At 47.0% G+C, this 19,606-nt stretch overlaps 1 pseudogene; it reads left to right on the plus strand.

The window, feature by feature from the left end:
• The first annotated feature begins 5,784 nt into the window (after window positions 1–5,784).
• On the plus strand, window positions 5,785–10,373 carry LOC119365103 (annotated as a pseudogene).
• The last annotated feature ends 9,233 nt before the right edge of the window (window positions 10,374–19,606 follow it).

Here is a 19,606-nt window from a genome sequence, read left to right on the forward strand (position 1 = left end):
GAATCAATCAACTGGAGTTCCCTTGCGTCTGCGGTTCCTCCTGGTAGGAGGTGGATAGATCTGATATGCACTTGAGCAGCGCCGCCTGCGCGCTGGTGCATGCCGCGGCGTCGGGCTCCGTCCCCAACCCGAAGCACGCAGCAGCCCAGGCGTCGAGCTTGTCCGGCACGCAGAAGTACGTGTTTGCTCTCTTGAGATCGGCCCTTAGTTTTTCCATCGACGGCAGCATGTCGGCCAAGGAATTCTCCAACGACGTCTGGATGCTCTGGCTATCCTCCATGGCGATGGCCGACGGTGTTGTTGCGCTCTCCATCACGACGAGACAGCGGCGTGGAAGTTTCTGTCGATGTTGATGTGGCCGGGAGGACTCGATCGATTGGTTTTCCTATCGACGGATCACGGACGTGCTTGCTCTTGTATTTATATAGGCGCACGTACTAGTACTGCTAAACTAGGATTGGATTTGTGTTGAATTCGGCTCCCGCTGATAGGAGTATGTAGTTGAATTCGGCTCCAACTAGGATTGGATTTGTGTTGGTTTTGGAATATATTTGTCGTGACCGACCATAGTACTGCTAAACTTAGGCGGACAAGCAAACAAATCAAAGACGAGTCCGGCCTACAGGACAGGTACAACTACTAGCGCATGCATGGAGTGAGGCTCCAGCGTCGGGTGTCGGCTCTGGACATGCAACGCCATGAGCCCGGAGGACGATGGACGGCGACAGACGGTAGCAGCTAGCCCCGATGGCGACGGATGGCAGCGGGAGCGGCGGCGCCTGCCGGACCTCGTGGTCCTCCACGACATGGTGTTGGCCGTCTGGCCGTCTCCCTCTAGGTCGTGGAGCACAATGTTCTCATCGTATCGATCTCGGTCAACACCTCTGAGTGTCTAGCCTGATCGGTACTTGTAGCGCAGTTTGGATTCCAATGGAGAGTTGTGAACCGATCAATGACTGTGAATTGCATGGATTTGGCGGCTGGGTTCAGCTTCTCGGAAGGCTTCATCGACACGGCGGCATTTAGACTCGTTGAACCCAAACATGTTTTCTGTAAAAGCCTATGAGAGTGATTTTTCTAGACCCCAGCTTGGTACACCCATGCAAGAAAATATAGCAAAACATTTTCGAAAAAATATAAAACTTTGGGAATGATTATGAACAAAAGTTGTAGGTGCTTGCAAAGTTTTGTGGTCAAATGATATTTGAGAAGCTCTGTACAAAAAAAGGAAGTTACTCAAAATGTATGTTAGTAATACCGGTTTTCCTAAAATTCCAACTAAAACTTGTTTTCAAAAAACCAATCACACAACATTCTTATCAAAATGACTACTAAATATCCTCAGCTCCAGCTCATATGACCTTGGTATATGAATACTGAAATCCGGGAAATAGAAAATAAATTCAAAACAATCTGAATTTTTTGGCAAACATTGACAAAAGTTCTGAATGCTTGCAAAGTTTCATCATGAAATTACATTCATGGAATTTGTCAGAAAAATAAAATAAAATTAGCACTCCAAACTGTTTTTGAGAATAACTTTTGTGAAGCATTGTATTTGTTTCCTTTGCCACGTCGCCCATGAATTTCATTCTGTGATGAAACTTTGCAAGAAATCAAAACATTTGCCATATATAAAAGCATCTTCAACAGTGTCCATTTCTCCTAAAACTACCAGTTTTAGGAAAAGTTGCCGTATATAGAACACGCACCAACAACTTCTTTATACCGAAAATATTTTAGGTGATCACCTGAAAACGCCCTGTTTGCCCCTATAAAAGAAATATTGTTGGCCGGAGCCAACCGCGTGACACTTCACAGCTTCGCACGCCATTGCCACATCTGACGATCGCCGCGGCTGCATTGGGCCTCGCCCGCTGTGCTGCTGGCGGCCAAAGCTCCGCCGGCATTTTTCGTGGACGCGCGCGAGGGGGGGGGGGGATGAGAGATTAGCAACTGGCAGGTGGTCTACATATGCCAGACTAATTATAAGGGAACTCGTATAGGGGAGTTGCTACAACAATGCGCTTGTGAAATCTAATAAATGCATTCACTGGTGCAGAAATGGTTATATACAATCGTAATTAGTGGTGCCATTTTCAGTTCATGCCTTGTAAAAGCTGCTTCGCTCTCACCTATAGCTACCACTTCCTTCCTCCAAATCCTCTCTCCAGATTAGTCTCCCCACATGCCCACGACCTACAATAGTACTCCACTACTCCTGGCCTCTCTCACCTTGATGAATCAACGACTAGCCCGGTCATCTTAGTCTCTCTAGGTGGGAGAACTAATTTCGTTAAGAAATGTTTCATCAAATTTTTGTTTCATCAAATTTCTAGCACTCAATATGTTCCATTTTAGTAATGGGCAAGCCAAAAATTTGCTATGACCTCATTGGTTATATTTTGTCTTATACCCCTTGTTGGCAGCTCGATCTATCGAATGATTGCACGGATCAAACTATAAATGAATTCTTCAAGACGGCGATGGAATATATGAATCAAAAGGGTAAATAGAGTTATTATGTCCACGTAAGAATTGCAAAACATAGTTTTGATCCATCGATTTAATAGCAATGTGAAGATATACTTGTTCAAACATGATTTCATGCCTGCTTATATATGGTGGACAAGACACTGTGAGGACGAGGAGGATATTGTTTCCAACATCGAGGGGCAACATATGAAGAAGCGGAAAACCCTTTCGATGAAGAGTCGGAAGTAAGGAATGACAAAGAGGCGCTTGAATATGAAGAAGATCATCAGGATGTACATGAAATACAGTTGGCCCAATGCTTGTACATAACGGACTCCACAAAGGTGAGTCGTGTTGTCATTGAGGAGGCACAAAATGAAGTCATGTGGGGCTTCGAACAAATGGAGCCCATAGAAGAACAACATAGATTGAAAGCAGGTTAACGGGAAAGTTTACCCCACAAGAAGGGGTTGGTCGGTAGAACCACTAGAGTCAAGTCCTTTGGACATGGGAAGGTCATCCAAGTGGAGAATGACGCATTGGCTGACATCCCTTCCTTCGCAGCAGCGAGATGACTCTAGGATTGCTTTCGACCTTGGTGAACCACCAATGGAAGGAGCAAAGGATTGACGCAGCATAGCCCGATGAACGGTCACCACTATTCACCGGTCTCAGTAACTCTCAGGTTGCCCAAGTTGTAACCTGCAGTGTACTCACAACATGACTATAGAAGAGTTCATTTAAAAAAAAGCATGAGTGAATATAGAGTTTAGTTTAGAGCGAGTTTTTTTTTTTGAGAAATCAGTTTAGAGCGAGTAAGCCCAACATAATAAGTGTCACGGGGCTCTATTTGCTGAGGCCCCCGAATCATAAGCCCAGCCCACCCACACTCTGCGGGTGCCGGGTGTGCATCTCCTCCCCCGAGGTCACCGCCGCCACCCTTCCTCCAAGGCCGGCCGGTCCGCCTCGTGTTGCGGCTGCTGTCAGTGGTGCAGCGAGTCTCCCGAACTTACCACCACCACTGCTATCCTTCCGTCCATGGCGGTGCATGCTGTCTCAGATGGCTGTCGGCGCCTCGGCGTGGCCATTTGAATATAATTTACTGAAGCCTGCATCGGTAATTTTTTTTAGAAAAGAAGGATGACCCCCAGCCTTTGCATGTGGACGATGCATACGGCCACTTTATTAATTATTATCACAAAACCTTACAAAGTCATATAACAGCAAGACTAAAGCCACCGTCTAAGCAACAACTGTCGCTACACCTATCCAATTGATGAAGGGGCGCAGATAGTCTGGGCCTAATACCAAACAGACATCGCAGCCAAACCTAAACATCTAAGACCTGAGGTCCCAACCAGGACGCCTGCCGGGTATGGGGCACCTACCAGTCCGACGCACTTCTCAACCAGGACGCCTGCGGGGTATGAGGCCGCCGCAGCCACCTGCCACAAATCCATCTTCAGAGCTGTATTTTTGCATGTACCGTGCCAGGTCTCTCTGCCATCGACGCCACCACGACGCCCGACAGCGCCGTCCTCCTGCGCGAGTCCATCCTCCCACAACGAACTCCGAATCTGCACTGCGCCACGCCGTCAAGATCCGTCGCCATCAGTATGTAGGATGAAGCACCGCTCCACCAAAGAATCCGTCCTCTGGTCCCTCGATCACGTGTGTACCTCCAAAAATGACGCCCCCAAGGGAGGAACGACACCAGAGCGCCGCCGTCATCCGATCAACCGATCTAGGGTTTCCCCCGGCGGTAGCAGAGAGTGGCCTTGAACTTCTCCACGGCGATGCCTTCAAGAAGGGAACGACACAGATAGCGCCGCCACCGCCGGCCTTAGCAGAAGCCGAAGGCAAGTTTTCACCCAGATCAGTTCGAAGGAATCCAACTCTCGTGCACGGGCCGCCGTCACCACCAGCACCACCAGACAGACCCTGGAGTACCGGCAGATCAGCGAGCCACCGGCACCACGGCATCCAGATCGCCGGCCACGCCGGGCCGCCGCCATCCCCCGCGCCGTCCGGGTCAGAGACGAAGCTGCCGACCGCGCACAGGGACCGCCGCCGCCTGCACACACCAGAGCGCCACCGAGATCCCAGCGCCCGCCATCGCTTGTCGACGCCAACCGCCGCCCGAGCACTGGCGCCACCGTGGAGCCATTAGATCGGGGAGGGAGACGTCGCGCGCCGACCACCCTCGCGGACCCCGCCGCACGCCCGAGCGCCGGCGCCACCGCGGCGCCATCAGATCGGGAGGAGGAGGAGCCCGCGCCTCGCCGCCCCACGCAGACCACGCCGCCGCCATCACCGCAGCGCCACCAAAGGGGAGCCCCGCAGATCAGCCGGCGACCCGACCTGCCGCCGAGCCGAGCGTCGCCGTGAGGGCCGGCCGTCCCGCGCCGCCCAGGAGCCTCGCGAGGAGGAAGGGAGCCCCGCCGCCGCCGACGCACGCGCGGGCTTTGCCCGGTCGCTAATGGCAAGATTAGATATTGTTAATGTGATTGGTTTGAGAACAGATCTCAGGCTGTATACAAGCATTGTATATTGGAGAGCTCAAGAACTCTACTCTTCTTGCAGGCATATGAAATCTGTGGTTTTTCGTTAGCTGCTAAACAAACCCGGAAGGAGGGAATACAGTTCACTTGGAAGCCCACATGTGAGTGCGTGGAGCAATAAAGCCCTCCACTCATCCATCGGCATCCTCTTTTTTCAACAACACGTCTCCTCTGTCGCGAAGAAGACTGATTTCTTTGCCAACAGGCAATCCCCACAGCATAGTCTTTTCCAAAAGAAGAATCGAATCCACAGCGACGGCACATCTCCTCTGAAATTCCCCATCAAGATGTCTCCTGAATGCTCTCCAGAATACTATTCCCACCCATTCCCAACCTTCGCTGCTTCCAGATCTCCCAAATTTCTCACAACTCCCACAGCTTCCCTCCGTCGTCGCCGGTGCCAACCAGGCTCTGGGCTGCTGCTGCTGCTGCCACTGCCGCTACAGCGCCAGAGCTACTCGGCGTCCACCTGCCGGTGTGGACGAGCTGGTCAGGCTCGTGAAGGCGCCCTGTTCGTACACTGTTCCGACGAATCAGGTAACTATGTCTCCAAGATTGGATTTTTTTTTTACCTTTGGTTCGTAAGCAAAATTGGATTGGATTTTGCTTGTGATTCGATCGAGCATGAATGGATTTTTCGTGTGACTCGTTCAAGAACAGACCCTAATCATGTACACATGTCTTGCTCACACCATTGTCTTCTTCTTCAATTAATTCTGCAGTGCGCCTGTGTTGTGCGTCAGGGTTCCAATGGCAGGGCTGGTGGTCACCATGGCGATCCGCCCACTGGTGGCCACGCTCATGGACAAGGCGTCCAGCTACCTCCTCGACCAGTACAATGTGATGGAGGGAATGGAGGAGCAGCACAGGACTCTGAAACGCAGGCTTCCTATCATCCTGGACGTCATCACCGATGCCGAGGAGCAGGCGACGGCCAACAGAGAAGGGGCGAAAGCCTGGCTCCAGGAGCTCAAGAGAGTAGCCTATGAGGCAAATGAAGTCTTTGATGAATTCAAATACGAAGCACTTTGCCGTGAAGCCAGGAAGAATGGACACTACAAAAAGCTCGGATTTGATGTGATAAAACTCTTCCCTACTCACAACCGTGTTGTGTTCCGTCACAGAATGGGTAGCAAGCTTTGCAGGATTCTGGAGGATATCAATGTCCTCATTGCAGAGATGCATGACTTTGGGTTGAGGCAGACGTTTTTGGTGTCTAATCACTTGAGGCAGGCACCAGTATCCAAGGAGTGGAGGCACACAGATTATGTCATCATCGACCCACAAGAAATTGCCAGCAGATCCAGACACGAAGATAAGAATAATATCGTTGACAGACTACTTGGTGAAGCTAGCAATGCAGATCTCGCAGTAGTCCCCATTGTTGGAATGGGGGGCCTTGGCAGGACCACATTAGCGCAGCTCATATATAGTGAACCTGAAGTTCATAAGCATTTCCAGCTGTTGCTCTGGGTCTGTGTCTCCGATACCTTTGATGTGAACTCCCTGGCTAAGAGTATAGTTGAAGCAACTCCCAAGAAGAATGAAGATACAGACAAACCACCACTGGATAGACTTCAGAAACTGCTCAGTGGAAAGAGGTATCTCCTTGTATTGGATGATGTCTGGAACAGAGAGGTCCATAAGTGGGAAAGACTGAAGGTCTGTCTTCAGCATGGTGGCATGGGTAGTACAGTGTTGACAACAACCCATGATAAACAAGTTGCTGAAATTATGGGCGCGGATAGAACCTACAATCTGAATGTTTTGAAGGATAACTTCATAAAGGAAATTATTGTGGCTAGAGCATTCGGTTCAGAGAATGAAAAGCCTCCCGAGCTACTCGAGATGGTTGGTGATATTGTGAAGAGATGTCGTGGCTCTCCTTTAGCTGCAACTGCACTGGGATCTGTACTTCGTACCAAGACCAGAGTGCAAGAATGGAAGGCTGTATCATCTAGAAGCAGTATTTGCACCGAGGAAACTGGAATTTTGCCAATACTCAAGCTTAGCTACAATGATTTGCCAGCACACATGAAGCAGTGCTTTGCTTTCTGTGCCATATTTCCCAAGGATTACAAGATTAATGTGGAGAAGCTTATCCAACTATGGATTGCAAATGGCTTTATCCCAGAACAGGAGGAAGATAGTCTTGAAACCATTGGAAAACATATTTTCATTGAGCTAGCAGCAAGGTCATTCTTTTTGGACATAGAGGAATTTAAGGGCGACACGGTGTATTGTTTCAAAACAACATGCAAAATCCATGATCTTATGCATGATATTGCAATGTTTGTTATGGGAAAGGAATGTGTCGTTGCAATTAAGAAACCAAGTCAAATTGAGAGGTTTTCGGATACTGCTCGACATTTGTTCTTGTCATGTCAAGAACCAAAAGGTATATTGAATGATTCTATGGAGAAAAGATCCCCTGCTATCCAAACACTGCTATGTGATAGGCATATGTGGAGACCATTGCAGCATCTATCAAAATACAACCCTTTGCGTGCCTTGAAGCTCTGTATCCATAGAACTTCATTTCTAATGAAGCCAAAGTACCTTCATCACCTGAGGTACCTTGATCTCTCAGAAAGTACTATCAAATCACTTTCTGAAGATATAAGTATTCTATATAACCTGCAAATGTTGGACCTTTCCAACTGCTCTCATCTTGCTCAACTTCCGAGGCAAATGAAGTACATGACTTCCCTCCGTCACCTCTACACTCATGGATGTCCGAAGTTGGAGAGCATGCCTCCAGAACTCGGAGAACTCACTGATCTGCAGACGCTTACATGTTTTGTAGCAGCAGTTACTAGCCCTGATTGCAGTGATGTTGCACAGCTGCAGGATTTAAACCTTGGTGGTCGGCTAGAGCTATGTCGGATAGAGAATATTGAAAAAGCAGAAGCAAAAGTAGCAAATATCGGAAACAAGAAGAATCTCAAGGAATTGACATTAAGATGGACTTCTGTTTGTGACAGTAAGGTGCTCAACAATTTCGAACCTCATGGTGAGCTGCAGGTTCTGAGTATATATTCCTATGGAGGAAAATGCTTGGGTATGTTGCAAAACATGGTTGAGATCCATCTTTTTCATTGTGAAAGGCTGCAATTTTTGTTCAGATGCGTTACATCCTTCACTTTTCCAAAACTGAAGGTGCTTACGCTCGAACATCTGTTGTGTTTTGAGAGGTGGTGGGAAATAAATGAGTGGCAAGAAGAACAGATAATATTTCCTCTGCTTGCGAAGTTGTTTATTAGGCATTGTGGAAAGTTTGTAGCATTGTCTGAAGCTCAACTGTTTCAAGAACCGTGTGGTGGGCATTGTAGTTTGGTATTTCCTGCATTGAAAGTACTTGAATTGGAAAGCTTGGAAAGCTTTCAGAGATGGGATGCAGTCAAAGGGACTCAAGGAGAACAAATACTGTTTCCTCGTCTTGAGGAACTATCTATTCGAGAATGTCCAAAACTGGTCGCATTGCCTGAAGCACCATTGCTTCAAGAAGCATGTAGTGTAGGTGGTTATAGACTGGTATGCTCAGCGTTTCCTTCCCTAAAGGTACTTGAATTGCAAGACTTGGAGAGCTTTCAGCGATGGGATGCAGTTGAAGAGACTGAAGGAGAACAGATATTATTTCCTCAACTCGAGAAACTGTCAATTCAGAAATGCCCAAAGCTGATTGATTTACTGGAAGCACCAAAACTCAGTGTATTAGAAATTGGAGATGGCAGGCAAGAGATATTCCATTGGGTAGACATATATTTGTCTTCGTTGACCAATCTGATATTGAAGTTAGAATACACAGAAACAACATCAGAGGCTGAGTGCACTTCAATTGTACCGGTGGACTGCAAGGAGATATGGAATCCGAAGTCCCCTCTTGCAGTTTTGGAGTTAGCATGTTGCAACTCATTCTTTGGATCTGGTGCACTACAACTGTGGAACTATTTTGTACACCTTGGAATGTTGGAAATTGATAGATGTGATGTGCTTGTCCACTGGCCAGAGAAAGTGTTCCAAAGCTTGGTATCCTTGAGGAAATTAAGGATTATGAACTGCAATAATCTGACTGGATATGGAGATTCTCCTCCTGAGCAGCTGACAAGGAGTCGACACCTGCCAGGTCTGGAGATTCTTCTGTTACAAGACTGCACTAGTTTGGTTGAGATGTTCAACATTCCGTCATCTCTCAAGAGAATGGTTATCTGGGAGTGCCCTAAGCTTGATTCCATATTCAGCAAGCAGCAGGGCATGCCAGAGTTAGTTCACTTTTGAATCACTTTTGTCCATCCTCACTCATCAGAGTTGCCATCCTCACTCATGAATCACTTTTGTCCATGCCTTGAAGAACTAAGTTTGTGTGGATGTAGAAGCTTACCAGCGGTTCTACATCTTCCTCCATCCTTAAAGGCCATAGTTATTGATAGCTGCAGTAGTATTCAAGTCCTATCATGTCAGTTGGGTGGGCTCCAGAAACCACAAGTCACTACCTCCATAAATGTACCAGAGCCATCAGCAGCAGTTGCAGCAGCAAGAGAACATGCACTTCCTCCTCGTCTTGAACATCTTGGAATATTGTCGTGTGATGGCATGTTAGGAGGGATTCTCCGTCTGCCCACGTCCCTCAAGGAACTGAACATTCATTTCAACATTGGATTGACATCGCTGGAGTCTCTGGTTAGAGAGCACCCCCCATCGTTGGAAACCCTTCGGCTTATGAGCTGCAGTGCCTTGGCATCCCTGCCGAATGAGCCACAAGCATACAGGTCTCTCGAACAACTAACAATTAATGGTTGTCCAGCTATAAAGAAGCTCCCTAGATGCCTGCAGCAGCAACTGGGCAACATCAACTTGAAAGAACTAGATGCCCATCATGAAGGTACACACATATTTCTATCTTTGCCATATATAACCAACCGGATCAGTTATCCATCCCATACACCGATACACGTAGTCACGTACTACCATGCCAACATGTTTATACAAGTTTGTTCTCCATTGTTTTAATGCCATGTGGTATATATATCTTCATGTTAGATTAGTTTGTACAAGTTTGTTAAGCTGACATCATTTGTGACATGTACAGCAATGGCATTTAAACCAAATACATGGAAGCAAATACCAAGACTAGTCCGTGAACAGAAGGAGGCTGCTCGAGAAGCCAGGGAACGCCAGCAATCCACCATGCAGGAGTAAATAGGGCGGAAACCATCATAGAAAGGGCATGTCTTTCGTTTGCTTCAAATAGTGTATGTAGCAGGTGATTGTTATGGGCTTTGTTGGACTTCGACCTGTATCTTCTTCTTCGGATATACCCGTAATATGAATTAGTTCATCTCCTTCAACGTTTCCCACGTTTAGCAGAAGTTGTGATATGTACTCACACCTGTGAGATATTTATGTTTGCATCTAGTTTTAGTGTTGTTGAGAAGGCCTTGGCCTTGAGCTGCTTCCTGAGAAACTTTTTGGAACTCTGATTTAATCATACTGATGGTACGCCGGCAGTGCTGGTTACTGGGTAGGTGTCGACAGCAAGTTGAATCATCCTTTCGCAAGAGGAATTAATAAAGCTTCAACTTGTTGAGATATTTTAACTGCTCTGTAGGCTCAAGCCCTGGGGAAGGATGTTTGTGAGTTTCTTGGACAATAGATATGCCTCCCTGATGGCTGCTCTGCTCTGCTGGAGTGCCAGGGGAACACGGGCTTGTGATTGCTTGTATAGCTGTACTGTACTGCACATCAGTCGCTCTCGACCGAGAACTGTCGTGGCATGCAGTGTAGTGTAGGGTGACTGCTCGGCGTCGAGCTCAACATTGGTGAATCACATCCCAGGCCAAGACGGTCTGATCTGGATTTGGTTCGCTACTGCTTAAGTTGACAAAGTCTGGGTGTGAGTGCTCCATATATATTTCTTGCAAAACCATGCTTCCTTGCAGGCTGCGAAGCTGTTGTGGTGACCCCGTTACTGGTTACGTACGGCGAGTAATGGATGAAAACTCTAGTGCGTGTAACAGTTTGCTTGTCACATATTACCAAAGCAGAATCAAACCATCAACTCTTCATCTTCAGATTTCTTTTGTTCTTCTTCATAGGGGAACAATAGCGATTTTTTTTCTCGAAGGTGGGGGTGTAGAAAATCATAAAAGGAGACTTAGAATTGCTCAGCCAATCACGAAACGGAGATGAATTCTTTTTCACTTTTGCTTCGGCAAAATGTTTGGCCGCGGAAGAAAAACCTTTTGGCATGGTAGGTTAGTTTTGCTTGGCTGTCGCAGATTTGAATCGAATGGCGGTCTATTTCATGAGCTGTTTTAGGAATGAAATGTTGCTGTTTGGAACTGACTCTGTTTCACTCTGAGTAATGCAGCAGTAGAACTGACGGTGAGATTAAGATTTATAGTTTCTGGCCAGGCGAATTCAGGCCTCGGTAAACGGCTTAAGTTTATGGTTTACATACAGAAATTAAGCAGGGGTAAACGGCTTCTTATCAAGGATTTCTGTATTGTGTATTATCTTTGCAGGGTCACGTAGCCAGTCGGTGCTCTGCTCCTATTGTTTGTAATGCTCCACAAACTCGCCGTCGCCGCCGCCCTGGGATGTGGGCAGCTAGTTAATGTCAGGCTATATCCTTGTTTCTTCAATTAATTAACCTCAAGCACGTACTGCTCTGTTTTTTTTTTTTGCGGAATAACGTACTGCTCTGTTGGTAGCTTAATTAGCATCCACTTCTGTAGAGTAGATCAGATTACATGCATGCATGCGTGTGGATACTGTTTCTAGTCAACAATAGCTTGTACTAGTTGCTTGCTAACCTGATTAGTTCTCTAATCATGCTGCTTTCCTGTGGACATTATGTACATGGAGTGGTGTGCAGGTGCAATATTTCCCTTCAACATGCAAGTAGGAAGGCCACACAATTCTCTAATCTAGTCACATGATTAAAAACACATGATAAACATTTGTTAAATGTCTCTGTCCAACACATATATCAAGCTTCGGTATATCTAAAATATTGGAGGAAAAAAATACACGTATCCTCTCCCACCTAATCCATCTCCCAATGTTTGTCCTCAGCGGTATGGGTCCATCGGCCCCAACACTGCATTTATTGAGCCAGAGCTCATGTCGACGCCACCACATCTGACCTTACAGTGACGCTGGAGTCCAAGGTCACGATCATGACCATCTGTGCCTCGGCTCTGGACCAGGGGAGCACAAAGATAGGCCACGCAAAAGCCTAGTTTGTGGGTAGCGTCAATGGATGCATCACGCTTTGTTGATGTCCCGACAGAGGCCAGCAACGCCAATGCGGCCTGCTTTGATCCCTCCAAGGGGTTTCCCAAGCTCCGTGACGCTAGATGTTCGTGCGGTTGGCGTGTGCTAGATGTCGACCATCCTCACCCCGTCCTCTGTTTCACCGATTGTGGCGTGTTTAGCGTGAGTAATAGTTTGTTATGTGTGTTCCTTCTCCGTGTCTGTCCAGCCGATGCATGTGTCCAGATTCCAGCTCTGCGATTTTAGGCTTGAACCCACATCATGGCTGAATCTCAGCTTCCCTATCTTGTTACACCTCGTGTCACTTTTGTTCATCTTTTCTCCTTCGAAAAAGGGTCACGTTTGTTCCTGGCGCTCTCTCGTTTGTGCTTTGATCCCTCCAAGGTTTGCCCAAGCTCTGTGGCGCTAGTTGTTCATGCACTCGGCGTGTGCGAGACGTCAACCATCCTCACCCCGGCCTTGACTTGCACGATCGTGTGAAAAAAGTCTGTTTCGCTCTGTTTCATTGTTCATTTAATTAGCTTTATTAAATTAACCTATGAGCTCGGTATTGCTTAGCCTGAAGCATACCGAGACGTTCAGTAGTGTCGAGTTGTAACGTGCATATTCAGGTTGCGGATGAGTTTCAAAGTTAAATATCTCAGTTTATAGTATGTAGGATGGCACACACAATGTGTGGATCGTGGAGTGTTTAGCGTGAGTAGTACTTTGTTATGTGTGTTCCTTCTTCGTGCCCAGATTCCACTCTACGATGTAAGGCGTGTACTATCAGCTTCCCTATCTTGTTATACCTCGTGTCACACTTTTGTTCTTCTTGGAACAAGGGTCACGTTTGTTCCTGGAGCTCTCTAGTTTAGTCCTAGTATGGTCAAATCGGTCACCGTATTCAAAAAAGTTGAAGTCGCAGTCACACTGAGTACGTCGTGGTGAGTCAACACAGTCAGAGAGCCGAGGTGCATGTTTTTGGTACAGGACTTACAATACATTTGGTTGGGCACTGCACTTGTTCAACTCCAGTTCAACACAGATCAAGAATCAAAGGTCCTTTCTCAGTTGTCACATGCAATCCTGGTTCATACGGATGGTTGGGCGCAGTGGCGGTCCTGGCGGACCTACCATTGGGGCGAGCAGGGGCGGCCGCCCCGGCTCTCCTGATGCGGAGCAAGGTACCCAGCTCAGCCCCTTTCAGTTTTAGTCAAAGGGGAGGCGCGCCATTGACGATGAGATCCGTTTCTGTGAAATAGTTGTGTTCCTAAGAAAGAAGAAAAGATGGGCCTAAACGGCTGGACTTTGTGGGCTTTAGTTAGGTGTGGTAGGCCCATTATTTATTTTTCAGGAACCAACACACCACGTGCCTGTAGCCTGCTGAATCGAACATCGTTCGATTCAGTACTGTTCGATTGGAGAAAAAATCCCACACTGCCTCCCAAATTCCAATCCTTAGCTCACCTTCACGAGCATGTGAGTAGGCAATGAGATTTGGATACATATTTTTTCTTTTTTACATGTTATAGGTTTTGCTTGGAGTTTCGGGACATGTTTTTACAGCCAATGAGTGTTCAGGCAACAAAGACCATGTTAGTAGTTTGTAAGATGTTTTTTTACTATAATTTTCCATGTTCTTAATAGTTGAATCTTATCTATATTAAAACCGAATCTTTCGAGGCCATTTATTGTGTTGGAAACACTTGTATTTGTGCCTCAATTTTTTTTGTCTTAACATGTTCGCCCCGGCTAATTTGAATTTCTGGGTCCGCCACTGGTTGGGCGGCTATGCTGGTTTCTGGGCAGATGGCTGCGGCATGCGAAATCAGCCTTTCGCAGGAGGAATCGGTAAAGCTTCAACTTGTTAGGAAACTTTGCTGTACTCTGCAGTTTGAAGCCCTGCGGAAGGATGTAGTGATTGCTCCTGCAGGTGTACTGTACTCAGTAGCTGTAGCTATAGATGGAGAAGAGTTGGGGTGACTGCTTGGCGTCCGAGTCAGAGTCGAGGATCGCTGAATCACACCCCAGGCCGGGCAACACGATCTGCTCTGGATTTGGTTTTCTGCTGATTCTTTCCTTTGGGTTGGTGTGTATAACAGGGGTCAGCAGCAGTTTAGTCTTCCCCTGTTTGCTGTAGCCCAGTAGGTGTTGTAGATACTACGGCTCATATTATTAAAAATAAATCCAGTAACAAAGTCATCAAGTAACGTGGTGTGAAGAAAAAGACAAAAGGCTCGAAAGAGCTCAAACCCAAAGCCACAACCGGCTGGCAAACATAATAGGAGCACTACATGCCTATCCTATTACATGACCGCCATCCAAACCGGTTGAAAATATCCCGCGCTACCATCTCCCATCGGGTAGACGCAGTAACCAAACGCTCCCTGGCCTCCGTCGGAGTGAGTAGCGACCACATACGGATGAAAGCCGTGGCCCCTGAAGATAACCTGCAAAAAGTGAATGTTTATTGATCTCTTAAAAACCAAGTCATTTCTGCAGTTCCATACTGCCCAAAGTAAAGCACAAACGCCAACACGAATGTGTCAAGCAGTATCGGAATCAACCCCATCAAGCCATGTTCCAAATAACATATTGATAGAGGTGGGCGGATTGATATTAAACGCAATATTAATTGACCGCCAAGAATCTTAGCCAACGGACAATCGAGAAAGAGGTGTTTGATGTTTTCGTTACGATCGCAAAAGCTACACCTAGATGAGCCCATCCAGTTGCGTATTGCCAGGTTATCCTTAGTCAAAATGACTTGTTTATGCACAAACCACATAAACACTTTGATACGTAAGGGAACCTTAACTCTCCAAACGTGAATCGAGGAAGGGATAACGCTAGAGTTAATGACATCCAGATACATAGACTTAACTGAGAACACACCGTTCCTAGTAAGTTTCCAAGACAGCTGATCTGGCTGCTGGGTCAGCTGCACCTGCATTAAATGTCTAACAAGGTGGAGCCAGGCCTCCCAACGATGTCCAACTAGCGTTCTCCGAAAACTAATATTGAGAGGAGTGGATTGTAAAACAGTTGCAACGTAGGCTTCTCTACGTCGCACAATGTTGTACAAAGTAGGATATTGAAGTGCAAGGGGAGTCTCCCCAAGCCACGTATCCTCCCAAAACCTCGTAGTGGCACCATTCCCGACAATAAATTTTGACTTGTTGAAAAAAATTTGTTTAACTCTCATCAAACCCTTCCAAAAAGGTGAGTCGGAGGGCCTCACATTTACCTGAGCCAAGGTTTTAGCATAAAGATACTTATTACGCAAAATCTGTGCCCAGGTAGCTTCAGTCTCAGATGACAGTTTAAATAGCCACTTGCTAAGTAGACATATGTTTTTCACTTCCAAATTTTCAATACCTAGACCCCCTTGGTCCTTCGGCCTACAGATTATATCCCACTTAGCAAGCCTATATTTTCGTTTGAGCTCGTCATTCTGCCAAAAGAATCGAGATCGGTAGAAATCTAACCTTTTCCTGACTCCCACCGGAACCTGGAAAAAGGATAATAGAAACATAGGCATACTAGTAAGGACCGAATTGATCAGAATCAATCATCCTCCGTATGACATGAGTTTCCCTTTCCAACAACTCAGTTTCTTTTCAAAGCGATCCTCGATGCATTTCCACTCCAAGTTAGTCAGCTTACGATGATGAATGGGTATACCTAAGTACGTAAATGGTAAGGAGCCCAATTCACATCCGAACAATTGTTTATACGTGTCCTGGTCATCCTTTGCTCGTCCAAAGCAAAACAATTCGCTCTTGTGGAAGTTAATTTTGAGGCCAGACAATTGTTCAAATAAGCATAACAGCAGCTTCATGTTTCTTGCTTTCGCCAGGTCGTGCTCCATAAAAATGATAGTATCATCAGCATACTGAAGAATGGAAATCCCTCCGTCAACTAGATGTGGGACCAGGCCACCTACCTGCCCTGCATCCTTTGCCCTGCCTATTAAGATAGTGAGCATATCAGCCACTATGTTAAACAGGATCGGTGACATCAGATCTCCTTGCCTTAGCCCCTTGTGTGTTTGAAAATAGTGACCTATGTCATCATTCACTTTAATCCCTACACTCCCTTTTTGCGTAAAGGAATCAATCTGGTTTCTCCATGCCGGATCAAAACCTTTCATATGCAACGCTTGTTGAAGGAAAGGCCACTTAACTTTATCATATGCTTTTTCAAAATCCACTTTAAAAACTACGCCATCAAGTTTTTTTGAGTGAATTTCATGGAGCGTTTCATGCAAGACAACAACCCCTTCAAGGATGTTTCTATCAGGCATGAAAGCAGTCTGGGACGGATGAACCACAGAGTGCGCAATCTGCGTTAGTCTATTCGTCCCGACCTTGGTGAAAATTTTGAAACTCACATTAAGCAGACATATCGGTCTGAACTGCTCAATACGAACCGCATCTGTCTTCTTAGGAAGAAGGGTTATCGTTCCAAAATTCAGCTTAAACAACTGAAGCTGACCCTCAAAGAACTCCTGGAACATGGGCATCAAATCCCCCTTAATAAAATGCCAGCACTTTTTGTAGAACTTCGCCGGAAACCCATCCGGTCCTAGAGCCTTATTATTCTCCATTTGTGCAATGGCTTCAAACACCTCTTTCTCAGAGAAAGGAGCAGTCAGGAGCTCATTCTCGGCAGTCTCAAGTTGAGGAACATCCTCAACCCTCGACTCATCTAAGGACACAAAATTCTCTTCCGGGGGACCAAACAACTGCTTATAATAGTTGGTAATGTAGACTTTCAGATTGTCTTGACCAACTATCGTCCCTTCGTCTTGCTCTAGCTGGAAAATTCTTTTTTTACGATGCTTCCCATTAGCAATCATATGAAAGAATTGAGTATTGTCCTCGCCTTCTACTATCTTGCCAACCTTAGCTCGCAACGCCCACTTCAATTCCTCCTCGCGAAGAAGCTCTTTAAGTCGCATCTCCGCCTCCATCTTCGTTTCCAACTCACTGGAATCCAAGATAGAAGTTTCAGCTTTAACTTCAAAGTTTTGAATAAGAAGAAGAAGTCTCTCCTTCTCCGCCTTATAAATACCATGCGTGTGTTTAGCCCATCCTCGAAGGAACCTTCGGAGATGACGAATCTTGCATTGCCATCGCTCGATAGGTGTCCTTCCTCCTGAGTCTTTAGCCCACTCCTGAGCTCACAGCTCAAGGAAACCTTCTCTTTCAAACCAGGCAAGTTCAAACGAGAAAATGTTCTTGTTGCCCACAAAAGTTTGAACTCCCGAATCAACTAGTAACGGTGTATGATCAGAGACACCTCTTGTCAAAGCCTGCACGGTTACCAGAGGAAACTTCTATTCCCATTCGACACTTGCTAGGACATGGTCAAGTTTCTCAAACGTTGGGACCGGTAACGAATTAGCCCAAGTGAATTTCCTACCCGAAAGCTCTATCTCTCTGAGATCCAAACTTTCGATAATAATGGTGAACATGAACGACCATCGGCCGTCAAAATTGTCATTATTCTTCTCCTCCTTCCTTCAGATAATGTTAAAATCCCCCCCCCCCACTAAAAAGGGGAGCTGCTCATTACCACAAATACGAACCATATCCGCCAAGAAGTCTGGCTTGAGCTCTGGTTGCGCAGCTCCATACACCGCCACCAAAGCCCAATCAAACCCATCCGCCTTAGTTCGAACTCGAAACTTGACGGCAAAATCCCCCAAAACTACACTCCGAACTTCCAATGTGTCGCACTTAACCCCAAATAAAACCCCACCGGATCTTCCTCGAGGGGGGAGGCAATGCCAATCAAAATCTACCCCCCCGGGCAAAGTGGAAAGAAATTGTGAAGTGAAGTTGCTTCTTCCAGTCTCAGACAATGCAATAAAATCTAACTGATGTTCAATAGACGCCTCCGCTAGAAACCTTCTTTTAGCCAAGTCTCTAAGACCTCTGCTATTCCAGAAAATGCCTCTCATAGTTCATCATGAATTTTTTTTGCAGTGCGGATCCTAGCACTCCTACGTGCTGCCAAGACGGGGTAGACCTTCCGTTTCCACGTCCGCTTTGGCTTAAGGAGACCATCAGCCAGATTAGCACAGTCATTCTCAGCTTCTATCGGCTCGGGCTCATCTACATGAAGAGACACCTCAGGAATGGTGTCCTCCTCCGTCTCGGGTAGCGCAGGGTCCAGATCGGCACACAAGCCATCAAGGACCCTAACCCCAAGCGCATCTATCTCCGAATCGTTCATAGGTTTAACCGCAGCAATGTGACGGATCATCTCTACCGCACGATCTGCTTCTAGATCAAGAATGTCATTAACCGACCTAGAAACCTCCAAATCATTTTTACCAAGTGATACACCTATTTGATTTGCGTTATGAATGATTTCAACACCAGTAAAATGCAAAATGGAATTCGACTTATTAACCGACATACCAGTGGAGGTCTCGACGTCGCGCAGCTTGGCAGCTCTCAAAGCACACCTTAGCTGCATGTCATCAACATCCGGCTGCTCGTGCAGCCTCCCACTGACCCGCCTCCTCTGGGAGACAGGGTCCGGGATACCACCAAAGGCGATGACCTCCTCGCGTGAGGCTCTTCTAGGGGAAAGGCCTCCTGCCCCTCCCCCAACAGCGGCGCCCCGGGCCGTAGCCACCGGGGCAGGAGAGAAGCGCGGCGACGACTCCCGCGGCATACTCACGGGCGACCCGCCGGCAGTGGGGTCTGGGGAGACGCGCGCACAGTGCTCCGGAGAGGCAACCGATGAGACGGGCGCGTCCCCTGACCCACCCACCGCAACGGGGCAAGGAGAGACGGCGGCCTCCTGCACGGCCACCCCTCCTCCCTCGCGTGGCGACGAGGGAAAGGGCGCCAAGTCCTCCATGGGCGCCATCGCACTACTAGGAAAAGGGCTATAGATGGGATTGACACTAATGGCGTACCAGAAAGATGGTGCGCCATTAGTATATACTAATGGCGCACCACAATCTGATGCGCCATTAGAGTTTAAACTACTAATGGCGCACCACGCTAAGGGTGCGCCATTAGTATCAATTTTTTTTTAAACTAGTGCGCCTGTCCAAACATACTAATGGCGCATCCGGGCAAAGTGCGCTATTAGTAGTTGTAACTACTAATGGCGCACCAGGCAGCAGGTGCGCCATTAGTATAGAATTTTTTTTTGAACTAGTGCGCCTATCCAAACATACTAATGGCGCATCCTGCCCAAGTGCGCCATTAGTAGTTGTAACTACTAATGGCGCACCAGGCAGTGGGTGCGCCATTAGTATAGAATTTTTTTTTTGAACTAGTGCG

This window comes from Triticum dicoccoides, chromosome 1A (assembly GCF_002162155.2).
Source record: "Triticum dicoccoides isolate Atlit2015 ecotype Zavitan chromosome 1A, WEW_v2.0, whole genome shotgun sequence".
NCBI classification, from domain to species: domain Eukaryota; kingdom Viridiplantae; phylum Streptophyta; class Magnoliopsida; order Poales; family Poaceae; genus Triticum; species Triticum dicoccoides.